The sequence below is a fragment of the Cetorhinus maximus genome, chromosome 6 (genome assembly GCF_964194155.1).
Source record: "Cetorhinus maximus chromosome 6, sCetMax3.hap1.1, whole genome shotgun sequence".
NCBI lineage: Eukaryota > Metazoa > Chordata > Chondrichthyes > Lamniformes > Cetorhinidae > Cetorhinus > Cetorhinus maximus.
In genome coordinates, this window is record NC_135884.1 from 96308041 (window position 1) to 96334063 (window position 26023).

At 46.0% G+C, this 26023-nt stretch overlaps 2 long non-coding RNA genes across 2 annotated transcripts in view; one reads left to right on the top strand and one right to left on the bottom strand.

Moving 5' to 3' along the window:
* LOC144681951 (uncharacterized) overlaps nucleotides 1-26023 on the top strand; it is a 69456-nt gene that overhangs the window by 40205 nt on the left and 3228 nt on the right. The gene's annotated exons all lie outside the window — the stretch shown is intronic.
* LOC144681952 (uncharacterized) lies at nucleotides 7065-8574 on the bottom strand. The gene is made up of 3 exons (XR_013576893.1): nucleotides 8485-8574; nucleotides 8209-8286; nucleotides 7065-7756 (listed from the first exon to the last, which is right to left on the bottom strand). It is a non-coding gene; the product is annotated as an uncharacterized LOC144681952 (long non-coding RNA).

The window sequence follows — 26023 nt, forward strand, 5'->3', positions numbered from 1 at the left end:
TCCTTTAACATTATTTTTGTCCTATGTCTAAGGACTTTCTTCTTACAGGTGTGACATGGTGCAATTCCCCACCCCAATGCTAACACTAGCTATACAGCAACGAGTATGTGAGAGATTATTCTTATCCCTGGGTGCATATCCACATTCAGCCCCCAGTCCCACACTTGCTCCCACCATGTCGGATCCCTAAATTGCCCTTCCGTGTCATTGATTAGCCTTTTAAACACTGCCTGTAACATGTAATACTGTTTCATCACCTTTTGTAAGTCACCTTTAATCTTTGTCAGATTTTCAGGAAGGTGGGGAATTGGGGCCTGCTTAGGTTCCTTATAATGTTCCAGTGTATCGTGGAGTGTGTCGGAGGTGTTGACTGAGACCTGACCCCTTTGTTAGATGTACACCATTCATGTGTGTCCAATAGTAACTATTGGGAGCTGGGGTTTAAAGCAGAAGTTGGGGGTGTTGATGTTGCATCGCTTCCGTACATGTATGACTGCTCAGTAGTTGTCACACAGTATTCCCCCTTTCCCTTGTATCCTGAGTGGGTGTGATAGTTTTCTCTGTGGGTAATTTCTAACATACAACCCTCCATTCGGTTGTACCCGCATTCGTCCAGCACCCCCCAGTCATCCCGACTGGATGGGGGCAAATTGTGAGGCTACCTTTCCTCCGGCACCCGCTCAGTGATACCCAATGTATGCCCTCATTCTTGTGTATGGCATGTGTGTCTATGAGGTAGTACCGGAGGGACTCATTGTCTCGGATCAACCCAATGTTCTCCACTTGGTAATGAGGGTGCGGTCCTGTGTCTGCTGTGACTGAGGAGATTGCCAATACCATGCCTATCATGTTCATTTGGTTTGTGGTGCACTTCTGAATCACCGGTTACACCCTGGTCATTCCTTTCAATGGACAGGCGTCAATGACACCTGGGTTTTTGGCAATCCCCTGCGACCGGGTACTGTTGATCCAGCCTGGTACCTCCCCCCTTTGGATCTGGGCCAGATTGTGTTTTAATTGCCCGATCATCCCCTGGCCATAAGCATGGCACTGCTGGTTTTTTTGGGTGCTGTCCTCTTGTCGTTCCTCCCTTTCTATTAATTGGTTGCTGGTTTTAGCATGGGTGTCTATAATGTGTACACTTTCCAATAGAGATGCCACACTCTTGCTCCCCAAGGGCCGCTGCCATTTCTCCGCCCCTCGCTGCTCTTATGAGCAGCTGCCTCATGATCCCTTTAAGATTCGTGACCTCGGAGTTGATTCCTTGAATGCCGAGAGAGTTTACCAGGGAATTCCCTGTGTTCACCCCTGTCAGTACATTGTTAACTAACCCTCTCTTCTGGCAGTGGAAAGCAGCATGTCCCCTGAATCTAGTGGCACCCGTGGCATCGGCCGCCTGACTAATCACAGCCTTACTCAGTAATTTGTATAGTTTTCATAGGGGTGCTTGGTTACTGCAATACTCAGGCAATTGTATACCTGCCAGGTTCACAATTACCGGTACAATTTCATGTTTAACATTAATCATACAATAGTTCACTGTCCAACTACAGTACCAGTCCACTCTGTGGCCCAGGGGTCATATCTGGGCAAGAAAGTCTCTGTGGTGTTGTGGTGTCCTGTGATAGAATGAATTGCTGGTCAAAATAATTTCATATGGTCCATTCCATTTTGGGGCAAAACTTGGTTGGCTTGGGGTGATTTGAACAAACACCATGTCTCCGACCTCGGCCAGTGGTGACGGGGTCCCACTTTTGTCCCCTCTGCTAAATCCCTGATAGCTTGTTGGTGCTTCACTTCCTGTTGTAATTCCTTTAGTTGTCCATCCAATTGCTTAATATAGATTTTAATTTTATTTCTGATGGATCCCATATCCATGCTTCCGGTGGCTATGCCCCCTGGCAAACGCATAGCCCTCCTGGTTATCAACTCATAGAGGGTTAACCCGGTTGTTCTGTTAGGGGTAGCCCTCAGTCGCATCAATATGCAGGGTAGCACATCCACCCATCCCCTACCAGTTGCTGTGACTGCCTTTCCAATAGCGTTTTTTAATGTGCGGTTCATACGTTCTACCATTCCTGAGCTTTGTGGATGGTAAGGTATGTGAAATTTCTGTTTTACCCCGAGCAGCTCACACGTCCTTTTCTTAACACTGCCCGTAAAATGCGTTCCTTGATCCGAATCCATCTGTAAAGGGGTTCCCCACCTTGGTACTACTTCAAAAGTGAGGATCTTTGTGACCGTACTGGCGCTGCAGTCCCTGGTGGGGAAAGCCTCCACCCATCTAGTGAACTGGTCAATTCTGACCAGGCAGTATTTCTTTCCCCTGCTATCGGGAAGGGGTCCCGTAAAATCTATCTGTAGGTTTTCCCATGAGCCCTTGGAGCGCAGCTGGTGTTATAGCCTTACTTTGATCGGTTAGCCTTACTTTGATCGGTTTGCCAGGGTTATGCTGGCCCCAGATGATGCATCTCTGACAATATTTGGCTACATCCCTGCCAATGCCAGTCTACTACCAGTTATGAAGCAGTCTACTGAGCATACTGCCCCGTCCGCTGTGGTCTGGTTCATGATACAGTTTCAACAGGGTGCATTGTATACAATTCAGGGCCATTGCTAACAACCCTTTCTTCCAAATTCCATCTTTTCCCGTGGTAGCCTCTGCCCTTCTCCATTTGTCCTTCTCCATGGGATCTGTATCTGCCTGTAATTTCTGCACATTCATCTCCTCTGGGCTATATGCAGCCACCCAGACTATGCGCGATTCCTCTTTCTCGGCTTTGGCCGCTGCGTCTGCAAGCATATTACCCCCTTGTTGCTGGTTTTCCACCTTCCTATGCACCTGTATTTAATAACTGCCACCTCTGCAGTGCCCGAGCTTCTTCCACTAACTCTCGTACTACATTCTCGTGCCTTATGTGCCCCCCTCCTGTGGTGATGAATCCCCTACTATTCCATGCTGCCATGTAGTCATGGACTACCCTGAATGCATATCGGCTGTCAGTATACACGTTCACCCTCTTGCCTTGAGACGCATTGAGGGCCTCCGTAAGGATAATCAGTTCAGTTACCTAAGCTGACAGGTCCCCTTCTAATCCCTCTTTTAGGACAGCCTCTTCGTTCTGGCCTACGACTGCCCATCCCAGTCCAAAATTGCCTGTTTATGTAGCTCCTAGATCCATTCACATAGAGGGTCAAATCTAGGTTTTCAAGTGGTTCATCTGAGATGCCCCCCTCCACCTCTTGGTCTAATCTCATCTGACACTGGTGCAGTTCCCCTTCGGATATCATCCCTTTTGCTGGATTAACTTTAGTATCCCTTATGATCTGTACTGCTTTATCTTTTGGTAGTAACACAGCTTCCCATGCCGCCCATCTGGAGTCTGACACTGCTTCCAGTTTCCCAGTGTTTCACAACTCCACTCAAGTATGCTGGGTGTGCAGTATTATTTATCCAGACACGGTGACAGGTTCAGACACCCGGACTGCCCACGCAGCACAGTCTACCGCTGCCATGCACCTGGCCAGTTCCTTTACTACAGGGGACTGCTGTGTGGAATAATATGCTACGGGTCTCATACTTTCTCCTCGTTGTTGTCTCACTACTGCATTGTAAAAATCCCCATCTATACTGCTGTAAACGTGGAACATTTGGGACATGTCAGGTAGCTTGAGGGCCAGTGCTGACATGAGACCAGCCTCCAACTCTGTATACACTGTCTCTTGCTCTGTTCCCCATTCGATCTTTTCTGTCCTGGGCTTTCCTCCCTTTACTAACCTCTGTATCGGCGCGGCCGTTGCTGCAAACTGGGGTAGGATGTTGTGGCATTGGTTGAACAGCCCCATGACCTTTCAGACCCCACTTACTGTGGTGGGCGAGGCATGTCTGCAATGGCTATTTTCCTGTCCTGTGGTAGAATCTTGTTTTCCTGACTGATCTTGTGTCCTCAGTACTTAACCAGTATTTGCCCTACTTGCACCTTTTTTGGGGTTTATCCTAAATCCAGTATTTTTCAGTGCCCTTAAGACTACCAAGAGAGCTCCAATGTGGCCCCTTTCTGATTCCGATGCAATTAGGATATCATCTACATATTGTAAGATTGTACTGTTGTATGGCTCTACATCACACTGACTCAGCTTCTCACTCGTGACCTGATGTAAGATGTTCGGGCTGGTCTGGAATCCCTGTGGGAGTCTCGCCCAGGTATACTGTCTCCCTCCCACTGTGAAAGTGAATTTATCTTGGGATTCCTGGTCCAGTGGTATTGACCAAAATCCATTGGCTATATCGAAAACTGTAAATATCTGATGTTCAGGTTTCAATCCGTTAAAGATGATCGTGGGACTTGACACTATTAAGTGCTTCTGTGGTATTACTTTGTTCAGCGCTGTATAATCTATCGTTGATCGATAGGACCCATCGGGCTTTTTGACCGGCCATACTGGGGAGTTGGTAGTTGAGGTGGTTGGCCTCAGGATTCCGTGAGCTGCGAGTTCTTGCACAATTCCCTCCACAGCATTCATGGCCTCTGGTTTTATGGGGTATTGTTTGTGGGCCTGGTGGAGCAGCCCTGGGATCACAACTGGTGGGGTATCAATTAGCCCACAGTCCAGTTTGGTACTCGCCCATACCTCAGGTAGTGCTTGGCACAGGAGTCCATATATCCCGTCCCAGGACCAACCCCTTGTTATCACTGAGGCGCTTCCCAGGATGGTTATATTTTTGGCTAGAGCCTGTCTCCCCTTTGTTTTCTGTATCTTCCCCCAGTTATTGTCCAAATTATTTGCTTATTCCTATGGTCTACTAGTACATCTAATTTGTTTAATATATCTACCCCCAGTATTGTACCTTCGGGGTTCTTACAGACCCAGAATTGGGCTGGGATTAACAACCCTTTTATTTCTAACACCTGGGTTTTGCTCTTGTATGCTCTTACTCCTTGTCCCCCTATTCCGCTGCCAACACCTTTATCTTAGTTTTCCCTATGTGGTTACCTATCCCGGTGGCCCATCTTTCTAGCTCATCGCATATGTTCTTGTCGACTAGCCCGGTGTCTAGGATTGGCTGGTGGGCCAGGCTAAGGACATTCTTGTACAATTGCATAAACTGTACATCATCTTGGTTCGGCACGGTACCTACACCCCCGTAGTTACAATATGCCTCAAACTTCCAATTGCCATTTTCATGGGCACCCTCACCCTTTTCTTGTTTTACTCCAGTCACTATATTCCAATTAACTGGGGCTTGCCCTAAGACTTGTGTTATTTCTGCTCTGAAGGCTCGGAAATCAGCTTGCTGCTGTGTCTGGTCTGCCTGGTTGTCGGGCACTGGGGGCACATACTCTATCTTAATTGGAGCCACGGGCTATGGGGGTGGTGATCCCCAACCCACTTCCCATTGTTCCTCATATCCTGCTGTCTGTTCCGCCAGCCCGTTCCAATCTCCATTACCTGTGTATTGTAGAGCTACTGGTGGCTGTGTTAAAGCTGGCGAAACTGACATGAGATTTTTTGCCTGTACTTGCTCTTCATTTTGGGATTTGTTGACCAACATTCTATTTACTTTCTTACTTAACTCTACATGTTGTCTTAACATTAGGATCCATGCTTTATCATCTTTTTTCAGATTATCCCACCATTTTCTCTGATCAGTGGGTGAGTCAAATGGGTTCCAATTATTCTTTATCATTTTGCCTATCAATTTCTTATTTTGTCAGCTAAATGCCATGTTAGGGATCCCTCTGGTCCCCACTCAGGTTTGTCACTACTGGCCATAACTGGGCAAGACGGTCAGGGTATAGTTGTCATCAGCAATACGGTCCTTACCTGGGTCCTTTCTGACCGAACTCATTACTTGCGACTAATATTGGATGTAATTATAACAATCTATAACACAAGCATTTCTACCCCACTCTTACCACCCCTTGAACTATTGCCTGCAGCTTAGTTTAGCGGGGCACCTGACATTTCCTGGGTCGGGATTGAGTCGGATTTAGAATGAATAAAAATGTACTCACACTCTGACTCTTTCCGGTTCCCCGTCATTATCCGGCGTCCTTTGTACCCTGCTCGCAGTGCCAATTGAAAGGTCAGATGAATATTCTGGTACAACATTTCAACACTCGGAGTCCAGATGCAATATTCAAGTGGTTCCTTTATGATGCATGCAGGGAGCAAACGCTGGGCAATCCAGGTGCTTCTCCACCGAGGTTCAAATGAGCAGAGTTTATATATTTTTTACTATCAATTAAAACTTAATTGTATTAGTTAGACAAAGGCCAGAGCACAAGGACCTCCCGGTGGGCTGATAATTGTGTTCTTGTACAGTAATTGCAGTGCAGAGACTGCGTATTGTCCTTTTGAAGATAGCAAAGAATGCAAGTTTGTTCTGTACAAAAGGTTTACAGGGGCTGACTGGATGTGGTTCAAGGCTATCAGATGCTGTGAAATGGCCTTCCCCATTTCTTGATCGAGTCACCCCGTGTCCCTGTCCGTGTGTGTCTCCCATTTCCTAATTGCAAATTTACAGCTGAGCCCTTTGTACAAGTTTTTAGCTTTCATGTAAGGCTGTGATTGTCTGTGTATGCTTTGGCACTCAAGTTGCTGTTCATGGCTAGCACCTTAAAATAAATCGAAATTTACTGCACCTTCACTCAGAATGTGGATTTTCCCTATTAAACACATCAATGGTAAAGGGTAGTCAAAGCAGAATGTGGGGCTGATTAGGAACTGAAAAGCCAACCTTCGTATGACGGCAGAGGACATTGTTAAGGTACAAGGTGTATTTTTGCCACTTTCTTCTCTGCAGAGAATGATGTTCTCAATGCAGCAGTAACAGAGAAGTTAAGATTGGATAGGAGAGCATTGGATAACAAGAATTAAAGGTTTGGCCTTCCACAAGTTAGGAACCTTAACCGGTATAGAGGGGATGTAGTAGTCAACAATGAGGAAGCTCAAGGAAGCAGAGTGGTAAAATGTGCAGACATCTGACAGATGAAATTTAAGGCAAGGAAATGTGAGTTGATAGATTTTAAACAAAGAATGTGGAGAAACAATGTTAATTGAATGATACAACTTTATTGGGAGTGCAGAAACAACAATATCTGGGGAAGCAAGTTCACAAATCTTTGAAGGAGTCTGCATTTCTGCCAATACTTCCAACGAATATTTGAAAATTAACCTTAGGATGCACAGTTAACAGACAGATGTGACTGGCTTACAACCAATTTCTGGTATATTTGACAGTAGCATGCTGCCACACTCGTGGATGAGAGAGTCAGCAGAACTGCCATTGATTCATTCACTCCACCATTTTCGACATTAGTCCATCATCACGTTGTTTAACCTCATTGACCAGACTGTGACAGATGGAAATGTGACTTATGTTATGCCATGTGTCTAAATGGTAAAGTTAGACTCAACTCATTTCTGACATCTTGTGCTGTTATTAGCAACACAATAGCACATATTACTGGACTTCAAATACTGAAAATTTATTTAACTTTTGATACAAAAATCAGAATTTCAACAATATTAACACACTTTTCATTACTTTATGTAAACACACAACTTATCAGGATATAGACACTGAGGACATGCAGCTTGCAGAATACAGTACATATGGACAATGTTTCACCTATTGTCCCTGAAGGGCCTGTTGTTCAGGAACAGCAGTTACATTTGTCAGAGGGATTCCCTTTACACACACAGCCATTGGCGCAGTTCGTACATCCTGCAGGACAGCAAGAGCAGCAACCTGAGAGGAGAGGACAAAGACAGAAATTAGGAACAATGAATGAATTCACTGAAACACCCCCAAGGCCTCCCATTACAGCACTCAGCTCCTCCCTCACAAACTAATCTGTGTCATATCTCCAAGTTACCCAACTGAAGAGGCTCAGCATCACAATACTGTGTGTGAGAGAGTTTGGGTGAAGGTGTAACTGTCACTATCGCTACAACACTATTTCTAGTGAGAAGTCTATAATATCAACACTTCCTGATGTAAAACTAAGACACTTCTTTAACCAGCAGGGTTCTTGTCTCCAGATTCTTTTAATCGCTCATTGAATAAATCTGATGGGAAATAAATCAGGTGAAATAATTGATCTTGTACTTTTCTATCGTGTTCCTCTCTGAGTTCTGCCCAGAACTATCTGTCACATAAACACAATGTGAGGAGTTTTAAACTCTCCCACAGTTACTCACTTTTCCGGCAGCGTCCAGCTTTGCTGCTGGGACATCGGCAGTCGGAGCACCTGCAGGTGTTTTCACAGGAGCAGGATCCTGAAAACAGGAAAAACACAGACACTGAGTTGTGGGAAAACCCTGAGAAATGCCCCCCCGTGTGGAGGAGGCCCGGCTCTTTGTCACATTCTCTTCTCCAGTGACTTTCAGAAACAGCCTCCCCTACAATGCTGCAGCCCCTCAGTGAGACTGAGCCGGGACACTGTGCTGAAAGGACTGACACCAGTCACCACTCACCATCCAGGCACACACAGGGCTTCGAGTCAGACATTTCAGGAACTTCTTCAGATTCGAACCGTCACCCAATCAGCGCTTCTCGATCTTGTTACAAGCAAAAAACTGCGGATGCTGGAAATCCAAAACAAAAACAAAAATACCTGGAAAAACTCAGCAGGTCTGGCAGCATCTGCGGAGAGGAACACAGTTAACGTTTCGAGTCCATATGACTCTTCAACAGAACTAAGGAAAAAGGCGAAAGAGGTGAAATATAAGATGGTTTGGGGTGGGGGGGGGTGGAACAAGAAGAGCTGGATAGAGGGCCAGTGATAGGGGGAGATAACCAAAAGATGTCACAGACAAAAGGGCAAAGAGGTGTTGAAGGTGGTGATGTTATCTAAAGGAATGTGCTAATTAAGGGTAGAAAGCAGGACAAGCAAGGTACAGATAGCCCTAGTGGGGGTGGGGTGGGGTGAAGGAATCAAAATAGGCTAAAGGGTAGAGATAAAACAATGGATGGAAATACATTTAAAAATAATGAAAATAGGTTGGAAAAGAAAAATCTATATAAATTATTGGAAAAAACAAAAAGGAGGGGGAAAATCAGAAAGGCGGTGGGGATGGAGGAGAGATTTCATGATCTGAAATTGTTGAACTCAATATTAAGTCTGGAAGGCTGTAAAGTGCCTAGTCGGAAGATGAGGTGCTGTAATTCCAGTTTGCGTTGAGCTTCACTGGAACAATGCAGCGAGCCAAGGACGGACACGTGGGCATGAGAGCAGGGTGGAGTGTTGAAATGGCAAGCAACAGGGAGGTTTGGGTAATGCTTGCGGACAGACCAAAGGTGTTCTGCAAAGCGGTCACCCAGTCTGCGTTTGGTCCCTCCAATGTAGAGGAAACTGCATTGGGAGCAACGAATGCAGTAGACTAAGTTGAGGGTAGTGCAAGTGAAATGCTGCTTCACTTGAAAGGAGTGTTTGGGCCCTTGGACGGTGAGGAGAGGGGAAGTAAAGGGACAGGTGTTACACCTTCTGCGGTTGCATGGGAAGGTGCCGTGGGAGGGGGTTGAGGTGTAGCGGGTAATGGAGGAGTGGACCAGGGTGTCCCGGAGGGAACGATCCCTGCGGAATGCTGCCAGGTGGATGAAGAGCAGATGTGTTTGGTGGTGGCATCGTGCTGGAGTTGGTGGAAATGGCGGAGGATGATCCTTTGAATGTGGAGACTGGTGGGGTGATAAGTGAGGACAAGGGGGACCCTATCATGTTTCTGGGAGGGAGAAGAAGGTGTGAGGGCGGATGCTTGGGAGATGGGCCGGACATGGTTGAGAGTCCTGTCAACCACCGTGGGTGGAAAACCTCGGTTAAGGAAGAAGGACGACATGTCAGAGGAACTGTTTTTGAAAGTGGCATCATCAGAACAGATGCGACGGAGGCGAAGGAACTGAGTGAATGGGATGGAGTCTTTACAGGAAGCGGGGTGTAAGGAGCTGTAGTCAAGATAGCTGTGAGAGTCAGTAAGCTTGTAATGGATATTGGTGGACAGTCTATCACCAGAAATTGTTCCCGTCCTACTCCGGCCCCCTCCCACAACTCTTTCTCCGGTACATCGATGATTACTTTGGTGCTGCTTCATGCTCTCGTTGGGACCTGGAAAAATTTATTAATTTTGCTTCCAATCACCACCCCTCCATCATTTTCACATGGTCCATCTCTGACACTTCCCTTCCCTTCCTTGACCTCTCTGTCTCAATTTCTGGTGATAGACTGTCCACCAATATCCATTACAAGCCTACCGACTCCCAAAGCTACCTCGACTACAGCTCCTCACACCCCGCTTCCTGTAAGGACTCCATCCCATTCTCTCAGTTCCTTCACCTCCGTCGCATCTGTTCTGATGATGCCACTTTCAAAAACAATTCCTCTGACATGTCCTCCTTCTTCCTTAAGCGAGGTTTTCCTCCCACGGTGTCTGACAGGGCCCTCAACCGTGTCCGGCCCATCTCCCAAGCATCCGCCCTCACACCTTCTTCTCCCTCCCAGAAACATGATAGGGTACCCCTTGTCCTCACTTATCACCCCACCAGCCTCCGCATTCAAAGGATCATCCACCGCCATTTCCACCAACTCCAGCATGATGCCACCACCAAACACATCTGCTCTTCATCCCCCAGGCGGCATTCCGCAGGGATCATTCCCTTCGGGACACCCTGGTCCACTCCTCCATCATCCCCTACACCTCAACCCCCTCCCACTGCACCTTCCCATGCAACCGAAGAAGGTGCAACACTTGCCCCTTCACTTCCCCTCTCCTCACCGTCCAAGGGCCCAAACACTCATTTCAAGTGAAGCAGCATTTCACTTGCACTTCCCTCAACTTAGTCTACTGCATTCGTTGCTCCCAATGCGGTGTCCTCTACATTGGAGGGACCAAACGCAGACTGGGTGACCGCTTTGCAGAACACCTTTGGTCTGTCCGCAAGCATTACCTAGACCTCCCTGTTGCTTGCCATTTCAACACTCCACCCTGCTCTCATGCCCACATGTCCGTCCTTGGCTTGCTGCATTGTTCCAGTGAAGCTCAACGCAAACTGGAATTACAGCACCTCATCTTCCGGCTAGGCACTTTACAGTCTTCTGGACTGAATATTGAGTTCAACAATTTAAGATCTTGAACTCTCTCCTCCATCCCCACCCCCTTTTCGATGTTCCCCCTCCTTTATCGGGGAAGGGGCGGGTCTGTCCGGTCTGAATACACACGGGTCACCGAAGTGTTTCAGCACCAGTAAGTTTGAATTGCACCCAACTCCTTCCTTCACAACACGGCCCAACAAGATTTCTCAATTACAGCAATTTCAATCGGCACCTTTGTGTTTGTAACTATTTCCAGAGTGACTAAAATCACACTTCAGTCTACAAGGTGGACATAGGGTCCTCTCCATTCCCCCGGGTCCACCCTGATCTCAGCAATGGGCATGACAGACAACTGGTTTAACCACTCACCACCACATCTGGCTGCTCCAGATTACACATCATCCGCCTCTCCCCTGCTCCCTCAACACTGCTCACCATCCCAGAATCACCCTGGAATACAAGAATAACCCTTGATGTCTTTTTTCTTCCATTAACCTTCATCTTGGAGAACACCCCAAGATATTTTCTTTCTTATTCACCCAAGACAGGTGGGCACCGCTGACTATGCCAACATTTGTTGCCCATCTCTAATTGCCCTTGAGAAGGTGGCAGTGAGCTATCTTCTTGAACATGTGCAGTCCATGTGGTGTAGGAAAACCCACAGTGCTATTAGGGACGGGGTTGCAGGATTTGCCCAGTGAAACCCAACCTGAACATCAGTGAGCAGCTGATTGGTGAATAAGTGAGCCATGATAGCACTGTCCATGTCACCTCCCATCACTTTGTTCATAATGAAGAGCAGGCTGCTGGCACAGTACTTGACAGGATGTGATTTTTCCTGCTTTTAGTGTTTTGGCCATTCTTGGACAGTTTTCTACATTACCAGCTCGATGAAAGTATTGTAGCTGTACTGTAACAGGGCATTCATTAAATGGTGAGAGGTTGGGAAAGAGAGGTTGTCCAAAGAAACCTGGGTGTCCTTGTGCATGAGTTACTAAAAGCTAGCGTGCAGGTGCAGCAAATAATTAGGAAGGCAAATGGTATGTTGGCTTTCATCTCAAGGGGATTTGTGTACAGGAGCAAAGATGTCTCGCTGCAATTGTACAGGGACCTGGTGAGACCTCATCTAGAGTATTGTGCACAGTTTTGGTCTCCTTATCTAAGGAAGGACATACTTGCCTGAGAGAGAGTGCAATGGAGGTTCACAGACTGATCCCTGGGATGGCAGGATTGAGTAATGAGATGAGATTGAGGAAGCTGGGCCTGTATTCTCCAGAGTTTTGAAGATTGAGAGGTGACCTCATTAAAACTTACAAAATTCTTACCAGGTGTAACAGGGACGATGTGGTTAGGATATTTCCCTGGCTGGTGAATCTACATCTAGGGGACACAGTCTCAGAATAAGGGGCAGGCCATTTAAGACTGAGGCGAGAAGGAATTTCTTTACTCAGTGTGCGGTGAATCTTTGGAATTCTCTTCCCCAGTGGGCTGTGGAGGCTCAGTCATTGAGCATGTTCAAGACAGAAATCAATACATTTCTGGAGCCTAATGACATCAGGGGAGATGGAGATAGTGCGGAAAATGAAGTTGAGGTAGATGATCATTCAATATCTGTTTGAATGTCAGTGCAGGCTCAATGGGCTGAATAGCCTACTCCTGCTCCGATTTCCCATGTTCCTATTCCCTATGTTTAACAGCATGGCTAGGGTTGTGATTGGATGTGGAGCACAAGTCTTAGTGCTGCTGCTGGGGTGTCATAGACTTTACTGTGTTCAGTGCATTTAACCATTTCTTCATACCACGTGGACCAAATCAAATTGTCTTCAAATTGGCACCTGTGATGCTGGGGACTGCAGGAGGAGGCCGAGATATATTATCCACTCAGCACCTCTGGTTGAAGATGGTTGAACATGCTTCAGCCTTGTCTTTTGCAGTCATGTGCTGGCTCCCCAATCTTTGAGGATCAGGATATTAATGCAGCCTCATCCCCCTTTTAGCTGTTAAATCGTCCCCCAACCAGTAACGACTGGATGTGGCAGAACTGGAGAATTGAATCTGACACATTATTTATGACATTGCTTTACTCTGTCCATAGAATTCACTAATTTTCTCTCTCAGCCACTTCACCGAGGGTCCGGAGTGATTTCAACCTCCATCTTGATTCATCATATTCTCTCTCCTCTCAGTTCACTGAGCTCTGATCCCCCCATAATCTCTCCCTTCATGTCAAATCCCCAATTCATGTTCACAGATACCACTTTGACCTCACCATCTCACAGGGCCTCACTACTTCCACCGCATCTATCCAAGGCCATATCTGATCACTTGTTGGGCCCACGCCCCACCCACGTTCCCCTTCCCTGTTCACCGCCTTTACTTTCTGCTATATCTGCCTCTGAAAAAATCTATCCAACAATTTATTTACAGCTGCAATTTCAAAATTCCAACTCTCCAGCCTTTGGCCCTCCACTCGCCATGATAATGCTTCAGGGGCTGATTTGCTCACCTGCACTCTCACCTGCACCATTGATGCCCTAGTCCCAATAAATCCATGACTCTCTCTCACTTTAGCTATTCCACCCGGTAAGGACCTCATCCCTGTTCCTTTAAGCTGAAGGCACAGGGAGCTGAATGGACAGGTGGGTAACTGGTTTACCCATTCACATCCTGATATAATGCAGCCTCATCCTCTTTTTAGCTGTTAAATCCTCCCCCAACCAGTAACGACTCGATGTGGCAGAACTGCAGAACTTGAATCTGACACATTATTTATGACATTGCTTTACTCTGTCCATAGAATTCACTAATTTTCTCTCTCAGCCACTTCACCGAGGGTCCGGAGTGATTTCAACCTCCATCTTGTTGGTCCCACTGCCCACCCAAATCCCCCTTCCCTGTTCCCCATCTTTACTTTCTGCTGTATCTGCCTCTGAAAAATACCACCCAACAATTTATTTACAACTGCAATTTCAAAATTGCAACTCTCCAGCCTTTGGCCCTCCACTCGCCATGATAATGCTTCAGGGGCTGATTTGCTCACCTGCACTCTCACCTGCACCATTGATGCCCCAGTCCCAATAAATCCATGACTCTCTCTCACTTTAACTATTCCACCTGGTAATGGCCTCATCTCTGTTTCTTTAAGCTGAAGGCACAGGGAGATGAATGGACAGGTGGGTAATTGGTTTACCCATTCACCGCCTGATATTGCTGCAGGAAATTACACAATAATGAGTCTGTTAAAACTGTTCACTACTCCAGGATCACCCTGGAATGTAAAGTTAACCCCTAACACCTGTTCTGTACCACAAATCATATTTCTAAACCCCTCCACCTTGCCGACTCCACCCTCACCTCCAACAATCAGTGCCAGGAGCTCACAGACCACTTTGTCTCAGAATGAGTGGGCCGAAAGGCCTCCATCGATCTCTCTGACTTATCTCATCAGATGCCTCTGCAGCTTCAACCCGTTCCACCATCCCCCAGGCTAAAATATATCTCACTTCTACCCCTGCCCTCGCCCTCAACTCACATCATTTAAAAATCACATCCTAGTTTTCACAATTGTTGCCTGATAAATTTCCGGTGAAGTGTCTTCAGATATTTTTAATGATACTAAAGGCGCTATATTAATACAAGTTGTTGTTGTCGTGTACAGACATTCAGCCTTTAAGCCGACAGGGCGGTGCACACGGTCCAAAGGTCACCTGTACTCCAGGTTCCTCACACTGATCATTCAAAACTGATCAATTCTCATCTCTCCAAACACTGGGGCTTTGAAACGTGCTGCCCATTGAAAGCACAGCATCAATGTAAACTCTGTTAGACATCAAAACAGGTGAGAAACTCTCTGGGACACAGGATCTGGCAGAGCAATGAGAAAGCAGTAAATATCCAGAGTGAAAACAGGAAATGAAATTTCAAACAGAGAGTGCATCCTGGACCACCCCACACTGTGGGGGTGAAACGTGTTGCAGACGCTCAGACACACGCTGACTCCACAGGAAATGTTGGGAAATTGCTGTCATTGAGAAATCTTTTTGGGCCGTGTTGTGAGTGAAGGAGCCGGGTGCAATTCAAACTTTCCGCCGCTGAATCACTTCGGTGCTCCGTGTGAATTCAGCGCGGACAGACCCGCCCCTTCCCCGCTTCACTCACAACACGGCCCAAAAAGATTTCTCAACGACAGCAATTTCCCAACATTTCCTGTGGAGTCAGCGTGTGTCGGAGCGTCTGCAACATGTTTCACCCCCACAGTGTGGGGTGGTCCAGGATGCACTCTCTGTTTGAAATTTCATTTCCTGTTTTCACTCTGGATATTTGCTGCTTTCTCATTTTCTGCCAGATCCTGTGTCCCAGAGAGATTCTCACCTGTTTTGATGTCTAACAGAGTTTACATTGATGCTGTGCTTTCAATGGGCAGCAAGTTTCAAAGCCCCAGTGTTTGGAGAGATGAGAATTGTTCAGTTTTGTCTGATCAGTGTCAGGAACCAGGAGTACAGGTGACCTTTGAACCGTGTGCACCGTCCTGTCGGTTTAAAGGCTGAATTTCTGTACACATCAACAACTTGTATTTCTATAGCGCCTTTAGTATCATAAAACTTTTCGAAGTCACTTCACCGGAAATTTATCAGGCACCATTTGTGACAACTAGGATGTGATTTTTAAACGATGAGTTGAGAGCGAGGGCAGGGGTAAAAGTGAGATGTGTTTTAGCCTGGGGGGCTGGTGGAACGGGTTGAAGCTGCAGAGGCATCTGATGAGATAAGTCAGAGAGATAGATGGAGGCCATTCGGCCCATTCATTCTTAGACAAAGAAGTCAGTGAGCTCCTGGTACTGATTGTTGGAAGTGAGGGTGGAGTCGGCAAGGTGGAGGGGTTTAGAAATATGGTTTGCGATAGAGAACAGGTGTTCGTGGTTAACTTTACATTCCGCAGTGATCCTGGAGTAGTGAACAGTTTTAACAGGCTCATTATTGTGTAATTTAGTGCAGAAATATCAGGCGGTGAATGGGTAAACCAGTTACCCACCTGTCCATTCAGCTCCCTGTGCCTTGAGCTTAAAGGAACAGAGGTGAGGTCCTTACCGGGTGGAATAGCTAAAGTGAGAGAGAGTCATGGATTTATTGGGACTAGGGCATCAATGGTGCAGGTGAGAGTGCAGGTGAGCAAATCAGCCCCTGAAGCATTATCATGGCGAGTGGAGGGCCAAAGGCTGGAGAGTTGGAATTTTGAAATTGCAGCTGTAAATAAATTGTTGGATAGATTTTTTCAGAGGCAGATACAGCAGAAAGTAAAGATGGGGAACAGGGAAGGGGGACGTGGGTGGGGCGCGGGCCCAACAAGTGGTCAGATATGGCCTTGGATAGATACGGTGGAAGTAGTGAGGCTCTATGAGATGGTGAGGTCAAAGTGGTATCTTTGAACATGAATTGGGGATTTGACATGAAGGGAGAGATTATGGGAGGATCAGAGCTCAGTGAACTGAAAGGTGAGAGAACATGATGAATCAAGATGGAGGTTGAAATCACTCCGGACCCTCGGTGAAGTGGTTGAGAGAGAAAATTAGTGAATTCTATGGACAGAGTAAAGCAATGTCATAAATAATGGGTCAGATTCAAATTCTCCAGTTCTGCCACATCCAGTCGTTACTTGTTGGGGGACGACTTAACGGCTAAAAGGAGGATGAGGCTGCATTAATATCCTGATCCTCAAAGATTGGGGAGCCAGCACATGACTGCAAAAGACAAGGCTGAAGCATGTTCAACCATCTTCAAACAGAGGTGCTGAGTGGATAATACATCTCGGCCTTCTCCTGCAGTCCGCAGCATCACAGATGCCAATTTGAAGACAATTTGATTTGGTCCACGTGGTATGAAGAAATGGTTAAAGACACTGAACACAGTAAAGTCTATGACATCCCAGCAGCAGCACTAAGAATTGTGCTCCACATCCAATCACAACCCTAGCCATGCTGTTACACAGGAACACAGGGAATAGGAACATGGGAAATCAGAGCAGGAGTAGGCTATTCAGCCCATTGAGCCTGCACTGACATTCTAACAGATCCTGGATGATTATCTACCTCGACGTCATTTTTCCCACTGTGTCCATCTCCCCTAATGTCATTTGTCTCCAGAAATGTATTGATTTCTGTCTTGAACATGCTCAACGACTGAGCTTCCACAGCCCACTGGGGTAGAGAATTCCAAAGATTCACCACCCTCTGAGTAAAGAAATTCCTTCCCGTCTCATTGTTAAATGGCCTGCCGCTTATTCTGAGACAGTGTCCCCTGGATGCAGATTCACCAGCCACGGGAAACATCCTATCCAAATCGTCCCTGTTACACCTGGTAAGAATTTTGTAAGTTTTAGTGAGATCACCACTCGTTCTTCAAAAATCTGGAGAATACTGGCCCAGTTTCCTCAATCTCTCCTCATAACACAATCTTGCCAACCCGGGGATCAGTCTGGTGAGCCTCCATTGGACTCTCTTTAAGGCAAGCATATCCTTCCATAGATAAGGAGACCAACACTGTGCACAATACTCCATGTGAGGTCTCACCAGAGCCCTGTACAATTGCAGCAAGACATGTACACAAATCCCCTTGCGATGAAGGCCAACATACTATTTGCCTTCCTAATTATTTGCTGCACCTGCATGTTAGCTTTTAGTAACTCATGAGCGAGGAAATCCAGGTTTACTTGGACACCAAATTTCCCATCCTGTCACCATTTAAGGAATGCTCAGTTACATTACAGCTACAATACTGGCATCGAGCTGGTCATGTAGAAAAATGCCCAGGAATGGCCAAAACGCTAAAAGCAGGAAACATCCAATTCTGCCAAGTACTGTGCCAGCAGTCTGCTCTTCATTGTGAACAAAGTGATGAGAGGTGACATGGACAGCGCAACCCTTGGTTACTTATTCACCAATCAGCTTCTCACTGAGGTTTAGGTTGGGTTTCACTGCGCAAATCCTGCAACCCCCTCCCTAACCTCACTGTGGGTGTTCCTACACCACATGGACTGCAGGTGTTCAAGAAGGTAGCTCACCACCACTCTCTCGAGGGCAATTAGAGATGGGCAACAAACGTTGGCATTGTCAGCGATGCCCACATCTCTTGGATGAATAAAAAAGAAAATATCTTGGGGTGTTCTCCAAGATGAAGCTTAGTGGGAGGAAAAAGACATCAAGGGTTATCCTTGTATTCCAGGGTGATTCTGGGATGGTGAGCAGTGTTGAGGGAGCAGGGGAGAAGCCGATAATGTGTAATCTGGAGCAGCCAGATGTGGCGGTGAGTGGTGAAACCAGTTGTCTGTCATAGCCATTGCTGAGATCAGGGTGCACCCGGGGGAATGGAGAGGACCCTCTGTCCACCTTGTAGACTGAAGTGTGATTTTAGTCACTCTGGAAATATTTACAAACACAAAGCAGCCGATTGAAATTGCTGCCATTGAGAAATCTTTTTGGGCCGTGTTGTGAGTGAAGGAGCCGGGTGCAATTCAAATGCAATTTCAGCAGCTGAATCACTTCGGTGCCCCGTGTGCATTCAGCCCGGACGAACCCGCCCCTTCCCCGCTTCTGCAGCCGGTTCCCCACCGATCACAAGCCCAAAAACTCGGCTCCGATTCAGCAAACGGCACAAGATCGAGAAGCGCTGATTGGGTGACGGCTCGAAGCTGAAGGAGTTCCTGAAATGTCTGACTCGAAGCCCTGTGTGTGCCTGGATGGTGAGTGGTGACTGGTGTCAGTCCTTTCAGCACAGTGTCCCGGCTCAGTCTCACTGAGGGGCTGCAGCATTGTAGGGGAGGCTGTTTCTGAAAGTCACTGGAGAAGAGAATGTGACAAAGAGCCGGGCCTCCTCCACACGGGGGGTATTTCTCATGGTTTTCCCACAACTCAGTGTCTGTGTTTTTCCTGTTTTCAGGATCCTGCTCCTGTGAAAACACCTGCAGGTGCTCCGACTGCCGATGTCCCAGCAGCAAAGCTGGACGCTGCCGGAAAAGTGAGTAACTGTGGGAGAGTTTAAAACTCCTCACATTGTGTTTATGTGACAGATAGTTCTGGGCAGAACTCAGAGAGGAACACGATAGAAAAGTACATGATCCATGATTTCACCTGATTTATTTCCCATCAGATTAATTTAATGTCCAATCGAAAGAATCTGGAGACAGGAACCCTGCTGGTTAAGGAAGTGTCTTAGTTTTACATCAGGAAGTGTTGATATTATAGACTTCTCACCAGAAATAGTGTTGTAGTGACAGTTACATCTTCACCCAAACTCTCTCACACACAGTGTCGTGATGCTGAACCTCTTCAGATGGGTAACTTGGAGATATGACACAGATTAGTTTGTCAGGGAGGTGCTGAGGGCTGTAATGGGAGGCCTAGGGGGTGATTCGGTGAATTCATTCATTGTTCCTGATTTCTGTCTTTGTCCTCTCCTCTCAGGTTGCTGCTCTTGCTGTCCTGCAGGATGCACGAACTGTGCCAATGGCTGTGTGTGTAAAGGGAATCCCTCAGACAAATGTAGCTGCTGTTCCTGAACAACAGGCCCTTCAGGCACAATAGATTAAATATTGTGCATATGTATTGTATTCCACAAGCTGCATGTCCTCAGTGTCTATATCCTGATAAGTTTAGTGTATATAAGAACCAATAAGAGTGAATAAATTGTTTCTGAAATTATATTTTTTGAAAGTGTAAATAGAGAAACTACTTCAATTCCTGTGTGCATATGTACTGTATTCCACAAGCTGCATGTCCTCAGTGTCTATATCCTGAAGAGATGTGTGTTTACGTAAATAATGAAAAGTGTGTTAATATTGTTGAAATTCTGATTTTTGTATCAAGAGTTAAATAAATTTTCAGTATTTGAAGTCCAGTCATAAGTGTTATTCTGTTACTTATACTGATGTGATATTACTAATAACAGCACAAGATCTAGGAAATGAGTTGAGTCTAACTTTACCATTAAGACACATGGCATAACATAAATCACATTACCATCTGTCAGAGTCTGGTCAATGAGGTTTAACAATGTGATGATGGACGACTGTCAGAAATAGTGGAGTGAATGAATGAATGGCAGTTCTGCTGGCCCTCTCATCCACGAGTGTGGCAGCATGCTACTCTCAAATATACCAGAAATTGGTTGTAAGCCAGTCACATCTGCCTGTTAACTGTGCATCCTAAGTTTAATTTTAAAACATTCTTTGGAAGTATTGGCAGAAATGCAGACTCCTTCGGAGATCTGTGAAGTTGCTTCCCCAGGTCTTGCTGTTTCTGCATTCCCTCTAATGTTGTATCATTTATTTCACATTGTATCTCCACATTCTTTGTTTAAAATCTATCAAATCACATTTCCGTGCCTTAAGTTTCATCTTTCAGATGTCTGCTCATTTTACCACTCTGTTTCCTTGAGCCTGTAATTATCCTCCTCATTGTTGACTACTACATCCCTTCTAAACCAGTTAAGATTTTTAACTTGAGGAATGCCAAACCTTTAATTCTTGTTAACCAATTTTCTCCTATCCAATCTTTACTTCTCTGTTACTGCTACATTGAGAACATCCTTCTCTACAGAGAAGAAAGTGGCAAAAATACACCTCGTACCTTAACCATGTCCTCTGCCTCCAGACAAAAGATTGGCTTTTCAGTGGCTAATCAGACCCACATTCTGCATTGACTACTCTTTCACCACTGATGTGTTTAATGGGGAAAATCCACATTCTGGGGAACTGCCATCATAATGCACCCAAGAGCTGAAATATATAGAAAAATCTCCCAGATGTGTGCACCAGAATATTTCGGACATGAAACGTAATTGCACCTTTTATCTGGGAGGGAGAAAGTTACCTCGACACTTTGTACTAGGAAGCAGTCACACTCTTAGAATAGGGTCTTTTAATTTGGTCAGTGGCAGGGAGAGGAGGGTGTGAGTCCAAATGAGGCAGCTATGGGGACCCAAAAGGTAAAAGTGGAGGAGATTCATCTTTGCAATTGTTCGACAAGTTCGATGTTCTTGCAGCCTGTATGGATGAGCAAACTGATCATGGCACCATCGTACAGGAAGACATTCATGCAGGGGGAGTTAATGGGAATGTAATGGTAATTGGGGATAGTATAGTCAGGGGGATTGACACAGTTCTCTGCAGCCGAGAGTCAGAGTTCATGCAGCTGTGTTGCCTGCCTGGTGTCAGGGTTTGGGCCACTGCTCTGGGCTGGGAGGGACTTGCAGTTAGAGTGGTAGGTTGCAGTGGTCATGGTCTATGTAGGTAGCAGTGACATAGGGAGAACTAGGAAAGAGGTTCTGCTGAGGGAATATGAGCAGCTAGGAGCTAAATTAAAAAGCAGAACCTGAAAGGTAATAGTCTCTGTATTACTATCTAAGCCACAAGCATATTGGCATAGGGCAAATCAGATTAGGGAGTGAAAATCATGGCTAAATGTTTGGTGTGGGAGAAATGGGTTTTGATTCATGGGCACTAGCACCAGTACTGCGGAAAGTGGGAGCTGTACCATTGGGATGGTCTTCACCTGAACCATGCTGGGATAAGTGTTCTGGTGAGCCGTATAACTAGGGCAGTAGAGAGGGCTTTAAATGAAATGGTGGGGTCTAGGCAAATTTGGGAAGATGTGATAAATAAAATGGACAAGACAAGGCAAAAGAGCAAGGTAATAAGAAGGGAAATGATGCTCAGCACTTGCCAGGAAGGGACAGAATGTAGAAACCTAAGAGTGCCCCAGCAGAGTAGGCTAGAGGTTTCAAAAGAAAGAATAAAGGTTCTGTATCTGAATGCACATAGCATTTGTAATGAAACAGATGAACAAATATTAATAAATATTTATGATCTGATAGCCGTTACAGAGTCATAGCTCCTGGATGTCGAGGTACCTGAATACTCACATTGACATTTCACAGAATCACAGAATTCTTACAGTGTAGAAGGAGGCCATTCAGCCCGTCGTGTCTGTACCGGCTCTCTGAGCATTTTAGCTTAGTGCTTATCTCCTGCCTTTTCCCTGTAACCCTGCACATTGTTTCTATTTAAATAACCATCTAATGCCCTCCTGAATGCCTCAACTGAACCTGCCTCCACCACACTTCCAGGCAGTGCATTCTATCCCTAACTACTCACTGTGTGAAACAGTTTTTTCTCACCTCGCATTTTCATCTTTCACAAAACACTGTAAAACTGTGCCCTCTGTTTCTCGATCCATTTACGAGCGAGGACAATTTCTCCCTATCTACTCTGTCTACACCCCTCATTGCCCCTACTGATGAAACCAATACTGTATGCTTTAGAAACAGCTCTCCCTCCCTGTCCTGCCATCTTTAATGATTTAGTTACACCAAGAGCTAGATCAATTATATATATCAGGAAGACCAAGGGTCCCAATGCCAACCCCTGAGGAAACCCCACGACAAACCTTCTTCCAGCCCAAAAAATACATATTAACCATTACTCTCTGTTTCCTATCCCTCATGCAATTTTTTGTATCCACGTTGCTACTGCCCCTCTTATTCCATGACCAATAACTTTCCTCACAAGCCTGTTGTGTGGCACCGTATGGAGCGCCTTTTGGAAGTCCATATACACCACATCAACAGCCTTGCCCTCCTCAACCATCTCTGTTACCTCTTCAAAAAACTCCAGAAAATTAGTTAGACAGGACTTTCCTTTAATGAATCCATACTGACTGTTCCAAATCAACCCAACTTTTTCCATGTGACTATTAATTCTATCCCGAATAATTGTTTCTGGAAGTCTCCCCACCACCGAAGTTCGGTAATTGCAGGGTAGATCCTTACAACCTTTTTTGAACAAGGGCGTAATGTTTGCAATTCTCCAGTCCCCTGGCACCTGCCCCGAATCCAGGGAACATTGAAAGATTATTGCCAGTGTCTCTGCAATTCTCCAGTCCTCTGGCACCTGCCACAAATCCAGGGAACATTGAAAGATTATTGCTAGTGTCTCTGCAATTTCCACTCTCACTTCCTTCAATATTTTTGGATGCATCTCATCCGGCCTCAGCGCCTTATCAACATTAATCCGATATTTCCACCTTATCAATTTTAAACACTTTTATTGATTGAGTTTCCTCCTCTGTCACCATGGCCTGTGCAGCATCTACCTCATGGGTAAAGATTGATGCAAAGTATTCATTTAACACCTCATCCATTCTACCTGCCTTTATGTGTAAATCCTGTTTTTGGCACCTTATCGGCCCTACTCCTTTTACCACCCTTTTACTATTGATGTGCATATAGGATACTTTGGGATTTCCTTTTATGTTAGCTGCCAGTCCTTTTTCACAACCACTCTTTGCTTCTTGTATTTCCTTTTTCACATCCTTTCTGTATTCAACTTGGTTCTCAATTGTATTTGCTACATGAAACCTCTTGTAAGCACACGTTTTCTTCTTTAACTTAATTTCTATCTCCTTTGTCATCCAGGGAGCTCTGGGTTTGTTTGCAATATCCTTGCCTTTGGAGAGAACATACCTTGACTGTGCCCAAACCATCTCCTCTTTGAAGGTAGCCCATTGCTCAACTAATGTTTTTGCCACCAAGCTTTGGTTCCAGTCTATCCGGCCCAGCTCCGTTCCTGCTCCATTGAAGTCCGCACTCTGCCAATTGATTATTCTTACTCTGCACTGGCCAATATCCTTTTCCACCTAAACCGAAACCTTATGATACAATGGTCCCTGTACCCTAAATGTTTCCCTACCATTACTTGATCTACTTGGCCCACCTCATTCCCAAGAACCAGGTCTGGCAGTTCCTCCAACTTGTTGGGCTGGACACATACTGCTGTAAGAAATTCTCCTGAACACAGTCAAGGAACGCTCGTCTTCCTTTTTCTGTACTCACTTGTACGTGGCACTGGGTATAATCCGAAGATTACTACCTTAGAGGTCCTGCTTGCTAATTTTCTACCTATCTCCCTAAATTCCGATTGCAGGATCACATCCCCCTTCCTATCTATGTTGTTAGTACCAATGTGGACCATGACCTCTGGCTGTTTGCCCTCCTCCACAAGAATGTCCTGCAGCCATTTTGTGACAGCCTTGACCCTAGCACCAGGGAGGCAACAAACCACCCTGGAGTCACTTGACGGCCGCAGAAACACCTCTCTGCTCCCCTAACTAAAGAATCCCCTATCGGTACTGCCCTTCTGCTCTGCTTCCTCCCCTCCTGTACAGCTGGGCCACTCGTGGTGCCACGGCTTGGCTCTTTCAGCTCCTGAAAGTTTGAATTGCACCCGGCTCCTTCACTCACAACACGGCCCAAAAAGGTTTCTCAATGACAGCAATTTCCCAACATTTCCTGTGGAGTCAGCGTGTGTCTGAGCGTCTGCAACACGTTTCACCCCCACAGTGTGGGGGAGTCCAGGACTGCACTCTCTGTTTGAAATTTCATTTCCCCTTTTCACTCTGGTATTTGCTGCTTTCTCATTGCTCTGCCAGATCCTGTGTCCCAGAGAGTTTCTCACCTGTTTTGATGTCTAACAGAGTTTACATTGATGCTGTGCTTTCAATGGGCAGCACGTTTCAAAGCCCCAGTCTTTGGAGAGATGAGAATTGATCAGTTTTGTCTGATCAGTGTGAGGAACCAGGAGTACAGGTGACCTTTGGACCGTGTGCACCGCCCTGTCAGATTAAAGGCTGAATGTCTGTACACGACAACAACAACTTGTATTTATATAGCGCCTTTAGTATCATTAAAAATATCTGAAGACACTTCACCGGAAATTTATCAGGCAACAATTGTGAAAACTAGGATGTGATTTTTAAATGATGTGAGTTGAGGGCGAGGGCAGGGGTAGAAGTGAGATGTATTTTAGCCTGGGGGGCTGGTGGAACGGGTTGAAGCTGCAGAGGCATCTGATGAGATAAGCCAGAGAGTTCGATAGAGGCCATTCCACCCACTCATTCTGAGACAAAGAGGTCAGTGAGCTCCTGGTACTGATTGTTGGAGGTGAGGGTGGAGTCGGCAAGGTGGAGGGGTTTAGAAATATGGTTTGTGGTACAGAACAGGTGCTAGGGATTAACTTTACATTCCGGGGTGATCCTGGAGTAGTGAACAGTTTTAACAGACTCATTATTGTGTAATTTCCTGCAGCAATATCAGGCGGTGAATGGGTAAACCAATTACCCACCTGTCCATTCAGCTCCCTGTGCCTTGAGCTTAAAGGAACAGAGATGAGGTCATTACCAGGTGGAATAGTTAAAGTGAGAGAGAGTCATGGATTTATTGGGACTAGGGCATCAATGGAGCAGGTGAGAGTGCAGGTGAGCAAATCAGCCCCTGAAGCATTATCATGGCGAGTGGAGGGCCAAAGGCTGGAGAGTTGCAATTTTGAAATTGCAGCTGTAAATAAATTGTTGGGTAGTATTTTTCAGAGGCAGATACAGCAGAAAGTAAAGATGGGGAACAGGGAAGGTGGACGTGGGTGGGCACTGGGACCAACAAGTGATGTGTGTGGGCAGTGGGACCAACAAGTGATGAAAAATGGCCTTGGATTGACGCGGTTGAAGTAGTGAGACCCTGTGAGATGGTGAGGTCAAGGTGGTATCTGTGAACATGGATTGAGGATTTGACATGGAGGGAGGGATTATGGGAGGATCAGAGGTCAGTGAACTGAGAGGAGAGAGAACATGATGAATCAAGATGGAGGTTGAAATCACTCTGGACCCTTGGTGAAGTGGCAGAGAGAGAAAATTAGTTAATTCTATGAACAAAATATATCAATGTCATAAATAATGGGTCAGATTCAAGTTTTGCAGTCCTGCCACATCCAGTCATTACTGGTGGGGAACTATATAACAGCTGACAGGAGGATGAGTTGCATAAATATCCCCATCCTCAAAGTTTGGGGAGCGCAGCACATGACTGCAAAAGACAAGGCTGAAGCAAGTT